The 4,944-nt window shown below is 38.6% G+C and overlaps 1 protein-coding gene across 1 annotated transcript in view; it reads left to right on the top strand.

Annotated features, from left to right (window-relative positions):
• The first annotated feature begins 359 nt into the window (after window positions 1-359).
• Window positions 360-4,944, top strand: part of LOC129721270 (heparan sulfate 2-O-sulfotransferase pipe) — a 555,985-nt gene continuing 551,400 nt past the window's right edge. Inside the window, exon 1 of the mRNA XM_055673632.1 lies at window positions 360-816. The gene's annotated coding sequence lies outside the window, so the exon portion shown is untranslated. The remainder of the gene's footprint in view (window positions 817-4,944) is intronic.

Below are 4,944 nucleotides of genomic sequence, written 5' to 3'. Positions count from 1 at the left end.
GACGTAAAATTTCACTCACTGTATGATTAATTATCATCAAGTTATTAGCTGTTTTTTTTTTATTTGTGAAGAGTTTATTAAACTGTATTGATATACCTAGGCGACGAACCTGCTAACACCGGCAGCCAAAGAAAAGGCCGGCGCTCCAAGAGAGTCTAGGTATACCGGAGCGCGTGGGTCCCCTCCCGCGAACGATCGAACGCATCAGCTGAGCCGAGCTGCACACCGCGAGCGTGGAGGTTTGCGCCTGCCATGCCAGCCAATTGGCCAACTGAAGAAAAAGCAAGAAACAGCGGAGTAAAAAAGAACACACAAAAATTACCGTAAACAGTTTTAGTTAAGTCGTGAACGTTAATGGCATTAGTTGCTGGCTGTAACGCGTTCGGGAAGCTTGTCGCGCGCGCTCGTAAAATATCGCAGTTTGTCGCGATCATCGGTCAGCGTCGTCAGCGTTGTCGCAGTGTGTTATAGTCGGACATCGAGATTGAACCGGGTTTCGGTTTTTTCGGTAATAAATTTCGGACCGCAGGGGAATATCGAAATCGAGATCGAACGTGGCGATTTGTTTACATGCGCGCAATGAACACCGGAAAGGTTTCGTCTGCCGGCAAAGTTAGCATCAAGTGACGAAGTGAAACTTGCGAATCGTAATTAGAGGTGGGCAGTTTGATATTGGAAACGGCTAGTAAGCAATTTTCTGTGGAAAGTGTTATGAAGAAGAAAATTCTAGATTATCAGTGAAAATTGTGTGATTAAGCTAGTTTTGGAAAAAATCTAAGGTGAAGTGAAATAGAAATTCCGGCATCAAAGTGACAAGTAAGTTTAGCTTGGGTCATACGAAGCTTAAATTGGATCAGTGGACTGCATCTATCTAAGCTTGCAAATGTATCCAATCATTCTGATTTTGAAATGCTGGCAGGAGAAACAGATTAATACTCCAAGATGTTTCACAACATCAAAGATGCGCCGCAAAAGTAATAATTTGTAACCGCAACTCTTTTCGCAGTTTGGGGTGTTTCTATTCTTTTGTTAAGTGCTTTTATTGCGGGAATTGTGTGAGTGCGAGCATGATTTTTTTTTTGCGAATCAACATCTTTTACGGCAACGGCTTTGCAGTTTAAAATGCATTTAACGTTATAAAATATAGGCACAGGTTTAATGCGGTTGTTGAAAATTACAAATTTTGACCCAATAAAAGGAAGACACTGAAAACAAATATTATGCTCAAGTAAATTGGAAAGCTCAGACATCTCGTTATGATTGAACTATTCGAATTACTACTGGACACAGGATATCAGTGAATAATGTAGAATGAAAATGAAATCTTTAAGAAATTTGTGTATGCTCAAAAACTGCTTCACTGAGAAAAAAGGTCAAAAACTGCTTCACTGAGAAGCTGATACTTTGAGGGTGTTAAAGTTACAGTGCAACAATCTACCGCGTGAATTAACCGGATACTGCCCAAATGTTTAATGAATTCTATATTCTGCGACTTATGTAATTATATGTGGCTAATATCATTCCGTTTATATATTGGATCGATTTTAATTTAACGGTGATTGGTTTTGCCTTCCACGATCGAGCTTTTATTTCTTCATAAAATTTAAATATGTATGATAATTTTTACTCTGTAAAAATATATAACATTTAATTTTTTCGCACTATTTTATCAACTGACAAAAAAAGTAGGAGGGTGGTATTCAAGACACGACCGCATGACGTTGACTACCGTATTCTTAAAAAAAAAAAACAGAAAATTCAATTAGCCGCTTCTGTAACAAAATTTCGAGGCACCAAAAGGGGCCAGGTGCCGAATATATCCATGTTTTTGGTCAGTCCGTCCAGAATTCTTTCAAGATAGCGTCCGTATGTAGCCGGTACGGTTTAGTAATGAAACTGATGGGGTGAAATGTTCGAACGGTACGTTTTATACCAAGGCTTCGTCAGATAAATTAAAAGAGGGATGGGCTACATAAATTATGGAATGGAAGAGACAAATGTTTCTTGAAAGCTGCGCCGGCCGCTGTCATAATATTAACACCAACACAAACATGCATTTTTGCAAGGTTTTTTCCGCTAGCAGCATCATTTGGTAAAACAGAAAATTCAATTTGCCGCTTCTGTAACAAAATTTAGAGGCACCAAAAGGTGCCAGTTGCCGATTATAGTTTCCTGGTTAGTCCGTCCAGAATTCCAGCCATTTAAGTGTTTTGCAGTAGCCATTTACTACTAAAGCCACCAGCATTACGGGTGAAACCGGCACGAGATGACCGGTACTATTTTGTATTTCCTCCTTTCAGCTGCTATCACCTAGCGTCCGCATGTCACTGGTGCGGTTTTGGAATCAGAATGATGGGGCGCCGGCCGCTGTCGTAAAATTAACACCAACAAAAAGATGCATATTTGCAAGGTTTTTTCCGCTAGCAGCAGCATAAACATCGGAAACAGAAAGTGACAACAACAATAACAACAAAGTCAGATCGATTGTATCCGTTAGTGTCGACTGTGCTTGGGAAGAGAGGTAGTGATTGGCTGCGCGGTATGATTTAGACAATCGATATTAATTACCAATTTTTCAATAGTGTATCTCAAACAATAGTTTGTTTTTGTTACATAAATTTAACCGTAAAAGAATTTCTGATCGATTGATGCCAAAACCTCGAAAACCTGATTATAGATGACTGCAAAATAAGCGCTCAAAACCTGACCACTTTTCTCTGGTTTTCCCTGGTTGAATTACTAGATTTTTAAATTCAGGGGCCTAACTTCGATATAGACGTTAGTCAACGTCAAAACACACAATTTCAACGCGGTAGTAGGGTAACGGGGGTATTTTGGCCAGCTTTGGGAAGTGTTTGCACAGTTCATTAGAACAAACACAATATTTCAACATAAATACCTACTCTATTATACCATGGTTAAAAGCTAAGTGTCGATTTTAATATACACCGTTCAACAATGCAATATATTGAAAAATATCCTAGAAATATCAAAATTTCTACAAAGTATTAAAAACATATTTTGGTCCACAAAATTTTAACTTTGGCCCACTTTTTTATCTAGAGACGTGTATGGAAATAATTCGGACTAATAATATTTGAGATCATTATCGGTATTTTTAGAGCGAAAATAGTGGGTTTGAGGAAAACATCCTTCTGCTGTGAATTTTTGTAAATTTTAGGCATTTAAAAATGAAATGATTTGGCTTATAGCGGTTTGACAGGCATTCTCATCCAATTTCATATCGTTAAATGTGATAAATTGAGAAGTAATTACCTGTAAATTGTCACAAGCTGCTTCTTTGTTCACGTGCAACGGCCGAACGGTAAACAAAGAGATGTCAAAACCAAAATATGTTCGCTCCAGAAAGAGGGAAACATATTTCGGCCATGCGTTTAACCACTTTTTCAAATTTTCCAACATGTTAGAGTATACAAACTGTTACTATGACATTTTATTGAGGTTACTACAACAACGAATTGTTTCAAAAGCATACATATTTGTTACAATAGCTTCTGGACGTTGACTTGTGTATTACCACTTCCTCTTGACTTTGGGTTGACTCAGCCATGACTTTGAATATGTATGAACTAATTCCAAAATAACACCACCTAGAGCCAGTTTTTCGCTGAAAATTATAGTGTAGTATGATTCTTAGGTGTGTTATTCAATGTTGCATGCTTAGTTTTCTAATATTCATTGACATTATCAGATAAAATGCGTAAAATGTTACTGGGTGGGCCAAAATATGCATGTGGGACAAAATACCCCCGTTACCCTATTGAGTACAAGTAACACACAAATCATTCTATTAAAAAAAAACAACTACATTCTACAGGAGAGACCATAGACCATAGAAAATGACAGTTTAAACAAAAAAGCACAAACGAAATGGAAAGTTTGAACTAAAATTCATAATATTTAACACGATCAGCAAAAACAAAAGCCAATATTTAAAAAACACATTTCATCGAATCACAATAACTTTGAGCCAAACTTGAGAATTCCAGCCATTTTAGTATTTTGCAGTAGCCACCAGTATCACGGGTGAAACCGGCACGAGATGACCGGTACTATTTTGTTTTTCCTCCTTTTAGCTGCTAACACCAAGCGTCCGTATGTATCCGGTACGGTTTAATAATGAAACTGATGGGGTGAAATGTTCGAACGGTACGTTTTATACCAAGGCTTCGTCAGATAAATAAAAAGAAGGAGGGGCTACATAGGTGATGGAATGGTAAGGAAAAATTTTTCTTGAAAGCTGCGCTGGCCGCTGTCGTAATATTAACACCAACACAAACATGCATTTATGCAAGGTTTTTTCCGCTTGCAGCAGCATTTGGTAAAACAGAAAATTCAATTAGCCGCTTCTGTAACAAAATTTCGAGGCACCAAAAGGGGCCAGGTGCCGAATATATTTTTGTTTTTGGTTAGTCCGGCCAGAGTTCCAGCCATTTTAGTATTTTGCAGTGCTATTTATTACTAACAGCCATCAGCATAACGAGTAAAACCGGCACGAGATGACCGGTACTCTTGTCTTTCCTCCTTTCAGCTGCTATCACCTAGCATCCGCATGTCGCTGGTGCAGTTTTGGAATCAAAATGATGGGGCGCCGGCCGCTGTCGTAAAATTAACACCAACAAACAGATGCATATTTGCAAGGTTTTATCCGCTAGCAGCAGCATTTTGTAATAAAACAGAAAATTCAATTTGCCGCTTCTGTAACAAAATTTCAAGGCACCAAAAGGTGCCAGTTGCCGATTATAGTTTCCTGGTTAGTCCGTCCAGAATTCCAGCCATTTAAGTGTTTTGCAGTAGCCATTTACTACTAAAGCCACCAGCATTACGGGTGAAACCGGCACGAGATGACCGGTACTATTTTGTATTTCCTCCTTTCAGTTGCTATCACCTAGCGTCCGCATGTCACTGGTGCGGTTTTGGAAT

This window comes from Wyeomyia smithii, chromosome 2 (genome assembly GCF_029784165.1).
Source record: "Wyeomyia smithii strain HCP4-BCI-WySm-NY-G18 chromosome 2, ASM2978416v1, whole genome shotgun sequence".
NCBI classification, from domain to species: Eukaryota; Metazoa; Arthropoda; class Insecta; order Diptera; family Culicidae; genus Wyeomyia; species Wyeomyia smithii.
This window is presented reverse-complemented; position numbering and strand designations above follow the sequence as displayed.